We start from the raw sequence: 15,476 nt of genomic DNA, 5'->3' as shown, positions 1-15,476 counted from the left end.
AAGATTGTAATAGTGCTTTCTTTCTCTTCCCATCACTCCTTGTGGCACAGTCTGTTCTACAAAAGTAGTTTTCACATCACTATTTTCTAGATTGGCCAATTTTCTTTCTGACAAGAGAGCTGAACGTGTGCCCCTGTGAAGTCTCCCAACGACATATTGGCACAGAACTTAAGAGTCGAGTCACAGCTTTGGTTTGGTTTCCTGTGTAATCCAGAAAACACGCAACAATCACAGCTTGGTTTCTTTTGTGTTGTGACTCCAGAGAGAACAATTATGCCATCGGCCCAGGGGTGAAAGTAGGCCGGTACACATCTGGTAACATCAGGTCAACAAACAGTTATTTACCTCCACCAAGGAGGTTATGTTTTCGGTTTGGTTTGTCTGTTTGTTTGTATGCGCATTATGGTCTTTTCAGATGGGGAGCGACATCCTACCTGCGTATTCATTTGGATCCGCGGGGTCTGATTTAGGCTTGCCGCGGTAGTTGGCGTTACCGGTGTTACACGGTGGTTGGGCACACACCGATTACATTACGTACCCACCGCCCCTACCGTCGTTTTGCTTTTTTTACAGAAATAAAACCCATTTAGTTAATTTTTACGTATCAGCGGCGTGTTATCAATACATAGTCTGTCGACAGACTCTACTATCTGAAAGTGGAAGTGTCTGCTCAGTACGGAGTCTCAACGCAGAGTAGCAGAAGTCAGATTTCACACACACAGGATGAGAGAGTGTTAACAGACAAGATGATGGCGGGGGATTTGGTGTCAAAGCGAAAAGCAAAAGCGCCTATTTGGCAGTATTTCAGATTTAAATCCAATGCTATGAGGGAACCATTACGTTAATGAGGTAATCGCCGCACGGAGGACAGATCCAACATTAAAGATCAAAGTAACCGCGCCACATATATGGACAGTCATCTTTTCTTGTAAAATGTCAGTAACACCGGTGTTGACACATGTGGCAATGCTGTTTCACTTTCATTAACATTGTGAGATGGGGCATTTGTGCTGCATTCATGTGGTGTCGGAAATATTGGAACTCTCGAAATTCACGTACAACAACTCAAAACTTGAACAATAATTTAGACATTATTCTGATGCACTTTCACCATTTAAATAAATAATTTACTATCCATGATGTCAAGTGTTACTAATTTCTTTCTACACCAAACAGGCATGTAATCGTGTGTTCAGGGATGCATGAAGCTGAGGTTGGGGGGGAGAACAATAATATATAAGCAATGAAGGTTGGGGTAGATTTGTAGTACCAGCAGGAACTTCAATCTACTTTCCCCCCTGTATAGACCACAATAAAAACACGTCTTTAGGGTCCCTCCGGTGTTTTCTCTGATTGAGCTTGGGAAATATCGCCGCTATCTGTAGCATTTTATCCATTGTAACGTCTTCATTGTAGTCACACACAATCTAAATTCCCTCTGAATGCACAATCAGTGGCTGCGGCTAATGAATACAGCTGCCTTCTCTGACCTTGGCAGAGATGAGTGAGTCCCTATTGCCCACACATGCATGATTACACACACACACACGAGCACATTGAGCGCCCTCGCTGTCAACGCAACGAGGTAAATGAGTCCCAGCTCAATAGTCCGGGCCTCTAGTGGTACAAATTATCATTGTATTCATGAGCTGACAGACCTGTTACAGCCCAATATCGGCTCACCGGGTGTGTTGCTGGCAGTTACAAGTACAAATTGCGTGTTTTTTTTTTAGCCAATCAATGTATCGACCAATCTATAATGAGAGAGCATATGTGCGTTTGCGCCAAACGCGCTCACTCACACAGAAACTGTCAGTGTCCGGAGGTCAACAGGAATTATTTATGTAATATAGCCGTTGTGTAAGCTTATATTTGTTAAGCGCAGTTAAGCTTGCTGTGGAAGCCGTCGTTTACAGGGCTGCCTATTCCCCCACTCGCTGCACCCTGTGGCGTACATCTATCCATCAACAGTGCGGGTCAGGACTGCAGTTTGTTTGTTTAAAGAATATCCATTTCAGCAGGCAAACAGAGCGTGTGTACATTAGCTATTTATAACCCCGCATGAGCATAACTGTGCCCGCCGGACACAAACGGCCCACGCTTATGGAGAGCTGTACATCACGCTATGGATTTATATTAGACATAGAATCAAAACATATGCGAGTGTGTGTCTGGAAGTGCCGGACAAAAAGTATACTGTGTTCTCAGCTGTGTCCAGGGCAGTTTTGCTTAACGCCCGGAGTGATTGTTTTGTTATGCCTTATCGAGAATTTGATAAAGAACTACCGATGTAAACAGTTCTGTCTCAACAGAGCTATAGAGGAGAATACATACAATAGAAGAGTGCTTTGGCTCAATCAAACAGATCTGGAAATGATTTTATGATTCAGTTATTCACGCCTCTCTTCAGTTACTCGTGACCTTTTACCCCCAAGTATTTTCTATTTAAACTTCCATCATTCTCTCTCTCGCTTTGTGCCTCTGCTCCTATTTATGACTCAATCTTCCTCCATCTTCTTCTGTCCTTGTAGTTTGCTCCTCAACCTTTGTGTCCTTTATCCTTTCAGGGACTTCATCTTTCACTTCCGTTTCATTTCAGACGCACCCACTTAAAGCTAGTTCACACTACACGACTTTAGCCTTGATTTTCCGCTTCCCAACAGTTTTTGGAGCTCCCTGACAAAAGCCCCAGATTAAGAGGCTCGCTGCTCGCACATCAGCCCTCGAGCGTCATAGCTGCTCAAAAGACGCATGCCGAGAGGCTCGCCGATGCCTCGCAGATACATTCCAGATTCTCATGTTAAATATCTGGACCTGTCGTGGGGGGGGGACTCTGGCCACAAGCTACAGCCAATGAGAGCGCAAGACATGGGTTGAGGAGGGGTCGTCTATAACAACAGGACCTTATATGTTGCATTAGCAACATGGAGCAAAGTTGCTGTTGCACCTAGAGGAATAAATGGTAAAAAAAAAAGTGTGGAAAAACATAGTTTGGAGACCTCATCTGGGATTCCTCCTGGTGAAAGATATTTTAGTCTGTGACCTTCGGTCGCCAGTCAGACTTAACGACTTAAAGACTACCAATTACAAGGTAGAAAGTTGTGTAGTGTTAAAGATACTGAGATCTGACTTTGAAAGTCATTAGTGTTAACTACTCTCTAGACCTTTTTATAGTCAATCTGAAGTACATAAAGTACGTCTTGAGCTCCTTCGTCTTCCGCCAATTTTTGTTTTGTTACCTAGATTTGAAAGTATAGATAAATGATAATCACCTGATTGCCACCATAGTGATTGTTAACAATTGTAAGTCATCAATCAATGCTAATTTGGTGGGCTCCTTTTCTTGGTGAGCTCGATAGGCAGATAAACAAAATCAAATTAACACTGATGTATCACCCAGGCATGTGAAAAACAGCTGCAGGGACAAAAAAGTTAAGGGTTGCTTTGCTTGTCACTGAACACGCTTTAGAGGTCTAAACAACAATAATATTATAATAAATATATATATTTTTAATCTTTAATGTGTAGGCATCATAATCACAGTTTTATCATTTACATTACATAAAGAGATCATCCTCTATCTTCACTCATCACGACCCAACACATCACTGTTTATATTTTAGGACCAACTGTGTATGTTTGTGTATTTTGGATGGAAACGGAGGTGGGATCACACAGTACTGGGATGCCACCCACAAAAGCTTTAGCTTTAATGGCTGGTTGGTAAATAATTTCATAGCAAACACTGGCAGTCAGCTTCCAATCTGCTCGGGGACGGCTGAGAAACATCCACACAACACAGAATCTTTTAATTCAAATGCTTTGCCGTGGGCACATTTGTGTTGGTAACAGCACTTTGTTGATTGAAGCGATGAGAAGTTGACTTTTTAATCACCTGTTAATCAATTGATTAGAATTTTAGACCTGCGTTGAGTTTGAGGGCCCACATCGCAGCGCAACTGTCATTGCTAGTTTCAGACAGCAGAGAATTTTGTCATTTTCACGCCCAGCATTGTTGGCGCATTGCTATCTTGAGGCAGCAGAAAGCAACGGCGCCATTGACCAAAAAAAACCTGGCATAAAGTCAATAGCGCAGTAGTTTCCTGATAGTAAGATGCAACTACATAGGCGGGTTCACAACGTTTGCAATCTCTGCTAGAGAGACGCCCAGCAGCTCTTCTCCTCCTCAGTTAAATAGGTTATCGGTGCATTTGCTCATATGCAGTCAAATGGAGTTGTTGATGGGGCCGAGGATTGGGAGACGGAGATGGCGGTGGATCCGCTGCTCTCGTAGATGGTCTACTCACACGCTTTCACTTCGCACACAAGCTGATCCGTTTCCTCAGCAGAAAACCGCTTACTTCTCCAATTTGAGATGACACTGATTGGTTTAGTTCATGTTACGCCCAAAACTCCCCTATGATTAATTAAGAGACTAAATACAACCCCTTTGCAATTGCGCCTTACTTTGCACCCAGATTATGCACCGCTTAACTAGCAAAAGTGGAGTTGGGTAACGTAGTCATATATACGTTAGAAGTGTTATTGGTCGCTGTAATCATTCCTCCTGTGAAGTGATCTCTTTGTAGAGTGACTGCACTGTAAAAGATGGAGGTCAAAATACACTGAAAGATGAAAAAAGCCGGCTATCTTGTATGGATGGGAGGAATGATTACAGCGACCAAGGACTCTTACATGGCACGCAAGTATTGTATTATGATAGACTGGAAAAAAAATATATTATTAACTTGAAGCTTCACTTTAAAAAGATGGTTGCAAACTCAGATTCCTTGCAGGTCTAAAGCTGTAATAAAATGATTGAAAGGTGATTTAAAAAGTCAGCTCTTTAGTTTAAGTATCCAACAACAATCCAATTCAAATTGGTTGTGTGGGTACTTTTCAGCTTTAAAGGAGCTATATGTTCGTTTAAAGACGTATAAACGTTTTTTAATCGTTTTTTTATTGCCAATGTGTGAACAGGCTGTAACCTAACCTAAAAAAGGAGACCTTCCGCAACTTTCTGGGTTTCCTCTATCAGCCTGTAGACTGCTTTTAATATGAAGAATGCAGGCCGCTAAGAGTCCGCTAACCCCAACAAACGACCAGCCTCCACCACAACTCAGACTCCAACACAAACTCCACGGAAGCACAAAAAAACTAAGTTATATCTAGTGAAACCCCGTCTTTCAAAACAGGAATGTGACCAACGTTGGAGATCAACATCGGCCAGGCCTATGATTAATGGAGGGGCCTTCGTTTGGTAAGCTAACATAACTGTCAAGCATGTAAAATATATAGGGACATTGTGGTTCTAACTGTCTAATGTTGCTAACGTTTATCAACATGATGCCTGTTAATCACGTGCAGTGTCATGTGTGTCGCCTCACTGTTTAGACCGATGCTCGTAGTGCGAGCACAAACGCGAGCAACTGGGCGCTGACTGTCTTTGACTTAACGTCCACAGGTGTCACTGTTAACAAGCAATTTCTGATTTTTACATCTAGCCCCTTTAAGTGAGTAACTTTTAGTGTCCTTGTGTCTGCACCTCACTCAGTTGTCATGTACAATTCATCAGCGTTGCTGCTGTGTCTGATTTGGACCTGAAAGCATATTGTAGATCAGCATCTTGGATGGTGGTAGTCACTTTTTGATTGTCTACCATCAATCTCCCCAATCCACTTTTTACCTTCTTTCTTCTTTACCTCCTCACCTTAAAGACTTTCTTCCTGTTGCCTTATTCTGCACAAAACCCATTCTAGCCAAAAAGTTGATACGAGGCCCTCATCTATACCTCTCCTGTTTCATTTGTAGCCACCATTTCTCTTCCCCACCCCTTTTTCTTTCTCTTGTTCTGCCAGCCTTTCTCCCATCCCTCCTTAACCTCCTCCCTTCCCTGCTGTAGTCAGACGGTCCTCCAGAAGCCAAGGGCAGATGCCTGGAGCGCTGTCCCTGGATGGGCCTCCTTAGTCGGATATATACATACCCTGTGTGAGATATATGATGAGATGTGTACCATATTAGCCTGCAAAGGTCCAAATTACACATGCAGCCAACACGGAGAGCTGTTAGCTGACAGATGGTTGAAGCATGAATCTGCATTCAAGTCAGTGAAAGCTCGAGGCTTAAGGCTCCTCATGCCTGCACATGATAAACAGAGGATGTGTGTATTGGCTCTGTGTGAGTGTGTGTTAATGTGCCTCGGCTTGTATATGCGTGTATGTCGCCTTGTGTATTTGGAACTCAGCGGTTCCACACGCATGCATTCAAGGATTCGTGTGTGAGCGTCTACGGGTGTTTTCTGGGCACAGAATCAGCAGAATGCCACTGGAATGAGAATAAGTGTGGCTTTGCCATGGCAACAGACGAATGCCAGAGCAGACGGGAGCGGCAGAATTAAAGCCCGGCGCTCATCACAGCAGGGGAAGAAGAACGAAGGACCTGATTAAACACCACCATCACTCCTCGCGGAGCCCTCAGCCTCAGCCCTTTTCATCTTCCATTTCAGTCCGCCGTGAGACGCTACAAAGTGAAACCGGCTCCGACGCCTGCACATCCACGTGGGCACAAAGCCAGTTACAAGCAGGAATGCAGTTTATGCTGATTCTTATGAACGTCTGTGTGCTCAGTGACACAAACACAGACGCGTTAGTGCGCCAAAAATACAAGTTATGCGCGCCGATCATGCTGCTGATGGTGCATCACCACCACCCTGAGCGCTGCTGTGTATCAAGGTAGATGTCAACGTGATAAGTGATTCAGAGTTTAAACTTGTCTCCCGGCTGCATCACAGAAATATTTGATTGATTCATAAGCGGTCGATGGAGTGAAGTGCGACACACACACTTCTACACACACAGGACTCTGACTAAGTGCAGTGATTGATAGCTTCCCATCCACTGCACAGTAGTCGGGCTAATTGCTGGAGTGTGAACTCAGTAGCTGGATTCTGGCTCCATCCTCAATGTCCCAAAACACACCGGGCTAATCCCTTTCCCCTTTCCCTATTTTTTTTAGGGTCAGCAGGGAGGTCTGCACCTTTTTTTTACTGAGGCAGCAGAAATGCATGGAGGGAGACAAAAGATTAGGGCGCGGGGTTGAATGTCACCTCAGGTCAGCAGGTTCTTGAGAGTCTTAACTGTTCTTTCCTGTCTGTACACCTCCAATTTCGTAAATCTTTCATTCATCACAAATACAGACATATGTGTATATTCTGTTTGCACACCTCTTTATAGGCTAGTCTTAATCCCTGTTTTTTACAGTATGCGTCACCAGCCTCACATCTCTCTTTTCTTTCCAATACTGCCCTTTTTTTTCCGGACTTAAGACCATGAAAGGAACGGGGCCCCCCTGAGGGTGAGCCCATCTTCCGTCTTTGTCCAACGATATTAGTTTGTCCAATGATATTAGCCGAAAGAAATTAACAATTCAGTCAAATTAAAAAAGATCACTCTGTGACCTTGTAAAGACAATTATAGCTGCTCATTTTGGTTGTGCTGATGAGTTTCCTGTAGGTTCATCATCACAAGCTAAAGAAAGCGCGGCTGAGATCAAAGCCGGCGAGCCTGACGCCACTTTAATGTAATTCATATTGACGTCCATGATGTAGTGACCGTGGAGAGTCAGCTAGGGGTAAGAGCTAAACAATGTCCAACCCAACAAAATGTTCTCTATATTTCCTCCCCTTATAGTTGAGTGCTGTCAAAAAAATTATCCATATCTGTCACTTTTATCATGTCTATTTTTAGTTGAGCACAGTTAGAATTTTCTTGTAATTACACGTGGCAATGTTTCATCTTCCTCCTTGATCTTTCTCGCGGGAGCCAATAGAAAAGTTTTGCTGCTAATAATGGATTTTTCATTGGCACTCTGATCACACAGGAACCTCTTGAAATGACTGGCTTAACAATGAACGGAAATATAATTTATCATATCTCCACTTGGAGATCCTATGGAATACACATACATAAAGGAGACAATATTTCTGGAAATTGGAAGGTATTCTTACGATGATTTGACGTCCTCAGCTTTCCACCTCTCTCTCTTTTCGGAGCCCCCTGTAATTTCACTGGTAATGTGAGAATGATGGAGTCGTGATAATGGCACGCTTTCATTTCATATGAGGCAGGAAGACTCATTACAGGCCCTGACATGTTTCTCGACGGGGGAGAGAAACGCTTCCTGTTATCTCCACATCCCCGCATCTCAACAGTTGTCAGTCTTACATTTCCTTTTCATCATCAGTTCCATCTTCTCAGATTCATTAACGAGGGGGCAGTGACTCGAAAATCTCAGTCAAGCGTCGCTAAGTATAACACGGAGACCTGTCTAAGTTGCGAGGTGGTGCATTGTGTCTTCAAACGCAGACAAACTCATCTATTCGCCATTACCGCAATGCATTAAGAAGCAATCAAAAGGGAGGAAAAAGCAGCGAAATTTGACTCTCCATCTCTGGATCTGTTTGCAAACCACAGCTTGGGTAAATTGGTGTTCGCTTTAGAAGAAAGATGAAAATAAATTATTAAATGAAATCTCACAGGAGCTGAAAGTGCCTATTTTGAAAACTTTTGTTCTCATCATATCGTCTACAGTGCACCTATAAAATGGAGAAAAGATTAAAGCCCACCTCCAGAGTATTTTGGCATTTCTATGATATTTCATATTTATTTGAGTCATTTCCTGACTAAGTGGATTAGCCACGCTGTTCACCAATATTTTTTTTGACAAATGACTTAATTTTGTGTTCAAAGTAAAAAAAAAGAAGGTTGATACTAAAATGGGAAAATGACGTATGACTATAGTAGAAGCTGCAGATCATAAGTCATCCTCCAAGCTTGCACTCGTGCTCGTTTGTCTTTGTAGTTAGTTAGCTAGTTAGGTGTAGTTAGCTAACCCAACTTGCTGACTGAGGGTTTTCATTTTACTTTTTTGTTTCCTCCACCTTAGTTTAGTGTGTTTACTTTCACAATGGCATTTGTGTGTGCGGTGAACAGGTGCAATCAACACAGTAGATTACACAAAATCTCACCATCAGAATTAACACAAAACATTGACTGTCTCTCTCACTCGCTCTCTTCTTTACCGTCTCCTGCAGCTGGAGATAAATTAACCGTTTTAGAGGTTTGCCGGCCTCTAACAGGTCCGGACGACGGGGACCGCACAACTTTCAGTCCACAAGAAAACAAGAAAAGTCCCGTTAGAGACAAAAACTAATCACAGTGCAGCTTGGTACGGTGTCGGTGCTAGGAGCTGAGAGGAGAGCGGCCGGGGTCAGCGTCTCCAAACGGCGAACCTCTGCAACATGTTTATCCGTCCTCCAGTGGCCGGCGTGCAGTGGGGTGGTTCCTCTGTGCGGCAGCAGCCACACGGCTGCCTCGCCAGGAGGAGACGGTAAAGAAAAGAACGCGTGAGAGAGAGTCGGTGTGTTCCGCTAATTCTTGTCTCGATTGTGGTCTGATAAACAGTAAATTCATCAAAGCTGGGTTGAAAAACGATGCAATCTGGTTGCCATGGTAATGCATTACATCTGACTATTAACCACACCCCAATTCTCTGTTTGAGAAGGAAAGTTAACTAAAAAACAGGAATTAAAACTGACTGTAGGAGGGCTTTAAACAGGGAGGCTATGTTGCCACCAGCATCTGAGCCTCCTTATTCCTACTGAGTGTCCTCTGATTCAAAGCCAAGCCTTTTTTCTCTCCGTGGGCTTTACAATAACATGAATCCTGGCCTTAATAACCCGCATAGGTCAGCACAAGCACACGCGCTCCTCTATCCCTCTCTTTCTCCCGACCCATTTCTCAGCGTCTCTCCCCGGAGCATTAAAACAGACAACAGACCTTGGTTAGGTCATGGCCAACACAGACCTCATTTGTCATAGAGGATGAGCATCTATGAAGCTGGATTGTTAATTATGAGAGTAAAATTAAGACGTATGAGGTACGAAGGCAGACACACACACACACACACACACACACGCACACACACAGCTGAAGCACAAGCTCACACCTTGAAAGCGTTTGCATTAGGAATTCAATTATGCAAGCATGCAAACACACAGACAAACACACTTGGTTGCATATCAGCGACCAGATGCAGACACACACACACACATACAGACAGAGTGCCATTAGGAGCTGATAAAGAAGTATGGGAACTGTGTGTTCCATGACTCAAGCTGTATTGCGTAATTAATGGGTCTCAAACTGTGCAGTTTAAGTGGGATTAGTTAACTGATTAGCAAAAAGAGCACTTCATGCTGTAAAACGATGGGATAGTGGTTGAACACTGGGAATTCTCATCAAAAAGAACTCACTTTTTGTTGGGAAAAATACTGTGAACATTTGGATTTTTGGAGTGTGTGCTTGTGTGTTTCGCATACTGAAGACTATACTGAAAAAAATATGCCTCATTACCACGAAAATGCAACTGTCATAGCTAAATACAAAGGTCCGACCTTGAAATGTTGTTGTAACGGTAATGTGAGTGGACCAACATTTCAGATGCAGTGTTCCAGTTATTCGTCCTTCTGTGTGGATTGTGGTGTGAATGAAGTTCAGGGTGAAAAGCTTGCCTTTAAAAGTTTTGGACAGTTTCTCCTTGAAGGCATTGATAGAGTTGCACAGTTGTACACACAAAAAGTAAATAAAGTAGTTCTGTAAAGAATGAAAAGGGAGAAAAATTTAGAACCTGCCTTACTTTCTTACCACCAGTCGCAATGTGAGGTGGGCATGTTGGACGCAACCTGCAACCAAATATACAAGCCTCAATATCTTCTATTTTTAGCGGGTTTTCCTGTTTAAAAAAAACTGCATATATGCACACATTTTGGTGGTGGGAAAAGGGTACTAGTGTGAAGGCTGATTTATATGTTGGTAACCAACATGCACACACCTTAGTTTTCTACAGTTTAGAATCAATAGTTAATTTTCTCCTCGAGGTGTTTTTTGATCTTTTGACCTCATACATATTACCTTCACATTGCACATACATCAACAAACAGATAAATGGACACTCATAGATTAGTATTGTTGACAGTACATTTGTTTCTATTTGTAGGAGCACATTTAGTTGTACTTCTGCACAGTCACATTTTAGTTTATCTTTAGTGAAGTTTATCTGAAATTAATTTCTATTTCTGTTGAGTTAGCAGTGCTGAAGGTGCTGCTGCTGGAGGGACATCTTGTCAGGCTGTGGCAAAAGATGCACACCATAAAGCGGAGCTGTTAAATACAGGAAGTGGAAAAACAAGAATGTACCAAATCCCATCATAAGATGGGGAAGATTGGGAAGATTGGGATTCATTCTTCTTTTTTATTATTTTACTATATACTATTTTGTTTACTTCTTTAGACTATCTTAGTTTGTTGGTGCTTCTGTTTTTCTTAATTGCTAAAATGTTTATCTGGTTTATTTTTTGTAGTTTAGATGGTAGTGTTTGACTTTGTGTTACCCATTTTGTTTAAAAATGGTCTGATCAGCCTTTATATATGTTCCTCTTTGTGCTCAGGTTAATCTGTTCAGGTCTAATCAGTCCATGTTACGTTATTTTAGCCTGAGTTTAGTTCTATTTTGTTGATCCCTTGTTGCATTGTGTTTTCTGCACCTAAACAGAGTAGCTGTTGCTCTTTCAGGTTAAAATTAATTAATCGTTATGACCACAAAATCAAATGATAGCCAAAAGATAACCAATATCTTTGTGGACTACACAGGTGAAGGCAATGATGAGCCATGACTCGAGGAATCCAAGTTGTGGTGAGTACAAGTTGTTAACAATGTGAATATAATGTAACGTGAGGGATCAATATGTGGTGGTTGGATCATTGTTTTTGAGAAGAAACAGCCAGATGGAGACGGATAACTTTCTTAAGCAGCACTTTACTGTTCTTCACACTTTGTCAGCTTCACAACAACAACACTTCCTTGTTCCTAACTCACATGTGACTGAACTAACCAATGAAAAGATAGGAAGACTTAAACTGAGGTAAATGTGAGGAAAACCACAGAGGTAGATTCAGCAGATTATTGTAACTGTTTTAAAGTCACTGATTAGTGTAAACTAGGGCTGTCAAAGATAACGTGATAATAACGCATTGACGCAAAGCTGTTTTAATGCTACTAATTTATTTAACATATTCATGCAATCAATCTTTTGGAGGTTGTAGCGGGCTTTTAAAGCTAGAGTGAAGATACTGCTATCACATGAAACTAGAAAATCAAAGGAATCCATTGTTACCAATCATGTCATACTTACATGAAGGAGGCTAAATACGATCCAAACTTACGGTAAATATTGGAGAGGAAAAACTGTCATGGCCATTTTCAAAGGGGTCCCTTGACCTCTGACCTCAAGATATGTGAATGAAAATGTGTTCCATGGGTACCTGTGAGGGTTTCTGGACAATATTTGTCATTGTTTTGTGTTGTTAACTGAAAAATATGTAAATAATTAACTGTGTAAACATAACTCACCATTAACTCAAATATATGAATTAACACTCAATAGCTCATATCTCAAATGCCTGAGAGCCACATAGCCTGCAGCCCACGTATGCTGTACACAAACCTACTAATGGCCATTGTAATAGTAATGATGTGGCAGAATTTTTGAATTTGTCCATATGACAATAGAAAAATATCTGCAGTGTTGTGTTTAAAATGTTTAAAATTAGACTTGATATATGGCAAGAAATTGGTTCTCCTGGGAAAACTAGTGATATATTCCTGGGAAATAATCACAGGGAAACCAACTGTGCAGAGTTACTCACAGGAATCTAAGAGACAGGCTGACAAATGGGCTGACAGGAAGGCCAGTCAGAGATACAGACAGACTGAGTGACCGACCAGCAGACTGATTGACAGCCAGTCAAGAAACCAGTCAGATAAGTCAAAGCAGGCTGACTGACTGACTAAAGGCCAGTAAAAAAAAGCTGCAGGCAGACAGAGAGTAATAAGTGTTGCGAGCGGCACCAAGGAAGAGTAAATAGCCGTCCTGGTGACACAGTGGGGTGGTGGCCGGATGGAGGCGAAATAGAAGGAAAGAGATGGGGCGTAAAGAGAACAGGGTGCAATACTGAGGGGTGCTGAGGCGGTGAAATGAGGGGTTTGAACTGCTGATGTAAGCGTGGACACACACTTCCTCTCTCTCCCGCGCACACACACACTAACGCACACCCAGCGCTGACAAGCTGTTTCTAGCCACGGGAAGTCATTCAGGGTTCAGGGGTTCAAATGAAAACGAATAACAGCGGCTGGACGTATTGCTCTTCTTCTCTCTGGCTCTTTCTTCTTGCAGTCATGATCTAGCATTTTCTTCCAGTTTCTGCCTTACCCCCCCCCTCCCTCAAACCTCTCTTCCTTCCCCCGCTTCACCCTCGGCTGGATTTCACACAGCTCCCTTTAAATATTAACAGCTACAGTCTGAGGAGTTTACTGTACGTTCGGCGTTTGGAGAAGCAATTCCGTATTCGTTTTAATCAGCATTCAAAGGGCAAGAATTTTTTATTCATTCTAATCTGTCTTGAGCATTTTAATAAGGACCATTCTCAGGACCTGCACTGAATTCTGTGCTGTGGAGGAATCTCCCAGGGTTAGTCTGTGTTAGTTGCCATCTGTAATTGGTGTTTTTTTTTCCGTTGGGGGCGCCTGCATCCTGTGACAGTGGGGTTGCTTGAGTATTCCATTTTATCAGCCGTCGGTTGATGCTTTTCGGGGCGGGGAATGCATTTAATCGTGATTTTGACACAGCAGAGCGGCTGTGTTGTCTGTTTCATCTCAGATCAATTAACAATGGGATACACACAAAGATTGTAAAAGTTTAACTCCGTTGAAACCAGCCCCATCAATATATTCATATCACAAAAACAAAACCCCAAAACACAGACGCACAGATGTGGGTTTTTTTTTTCTGAGTGTCAGGTTGTATAGAAAAAAGCACAGGAGAAAAGAGCAAGATTAATAAAATATCAATCACAGGTGCCCTGAGAAAATGTTGTTTCATTCACGAAACTGGCTTTTCTGACCCTGTCAGTTTGATTTGTGGCCTCCGGTAGGTGAGAGCAGTCGAAGAGACACAGGAGATGTACTGGTTTACAAACTCTGCTTTTTGAAATTCAGCCGTGTTGCTTCAAAGTTGTTTACAAGGTAGGAAAAAAAACATCCGTGTCCACCAGGGGTGCACTGATACTGTTTTTCATCAAAACCAAGTTGGATGGATTAATTATTGACAGCTCTCAAGAAGCCTGTATACGTTTAAGTATGCAATATTTATTGAAACAAGCATTTGGGGCTGCAGTTTAGAAAAGAGTGACATCTTGGCAGGGAGTGAGAGTTAAGGTGACAAATGAACACGAGTGAGCAAGAAGATGCAACACTGTTACTGGGCTCCATCCTTGAAGTCCAGTCTTGACTTTGGAAATATTGGTGAACTAACAGTTCTACTTTCTAGCTTCATTCAGAGGTTTTCTCAGTTGTCATAGAGATAGTTTTGTCCTACTATTATTTCCAACATCAAGACCAAACTTTGATGCTTTAACCTGCATCAATTGATTTTTTTTGGAGCCACTTTGGGGGCAGCGTAACAAGCTGTAAACACAATACTGACATATCATAAGTTAAGGGTAACTTTGTATTTTTCAACCTGGGGACAACAATTTTTGAAATTGGTCTGGTATTGAAGGATAACACTGTAACCGGCAGCCCCGAAACGAGCTGCGAGGGCAAGTAAGCAGCATCATTATAACGTTATGTCGACTAAAAGTGCTTGTTTTTGGCCACTGACAGGCTCCGATTGTTACCTACAGAGAACCCCACAGAGAAATAAAACATTTCTTCTTACCTTTCGCTTGATCCGGTCTGTTTGTCATGTCAAAGTCCCACTCAAGGAAAAGTCTCGTTGTTGAGGTCTTTGAATTCGGGCGGCCATCGAATTCCACATCCACATTGTCGAAATCATCTAAATATTCAGCCAACAACAAAAGGCAAAAACAAACAAACTTAATTTCATGTTTTATCGTACATTATGTGACAATTTGAAGATACCCTTATTGGATGAAATGCAAAAGCAAAAACCTGAGCTATTTTGGGTAGACGATGGACTGGAGTTGGAGTGGTTATACAAGCTTGAATTATTTAGGACTGCCAATTATATTTCTAAAGCCTGGAATTGAAGGCAATCTCAGCTTTTTAAGTGAGATATATTTTGCTTTGTTCTGTTTAAATCTGTCGTGTGTGTACACACATATGTACTTATGTTAGATTATGGACACCTTGTTTGTGTTTTTTGGTCTCTTTTTGTTGTATGTTTGATCATTGTTTATGACATTTGAAAAGAAAAAGTGTCTTATAAGCCCATATCGGCTGGGCTTCACCTGAAGTCTGACACTAAAATAAAGGAAAAAATCAAAAATCAATCATATGTCTAAAATGGTTGTCATCCTTCCCTCCACTCCTTCAAGGATGGGGAAAAAGAAAAAGCAATA

The 15,476-nt window shown here is 42.0% G+C and overlaps 1 protein-coding gene across 1 annotated transcript in view; it reads right to left on the bottom strand.

Annotated features, from left to right (window-relative positions):
• hs6st1a (heparan sulfate 6-O-sulfotransferase 1a) overlaps positions 1 to 15,476 on the bottom strand; it is a 166,207-nt gene that overhangs the window by 140,389 nt on the left and 10,342 nt on the right. The window contains exon 2 of the mRNA XM_037796646.1: positions 14,834 to 14,950. The gene's annotated coding sequence lies outside the window, so the exon portion shown is untranslated. The remainder of the gene's footprint in view (positions 1 to 14,833; positions 14,951 to 15,476) is intronic.

Source organism: Sebastes umbrosus, chromosome 16 (assembly GCF_015220745.1).
Source record: "Sebastes umbrosus isolate fSebUmb1 chromosome 16, fSebUmb1.pri, whole genome shotgun sequence".
NCBI lineage: Eukaryota > Metazoa > Chordata > Actinopteri > Perciformes > Sebastidae > Sebastes > Sebastes umbrosus.
This window is presented reverse-complemented; position numbering and strand designations above follow the sequence as displayed.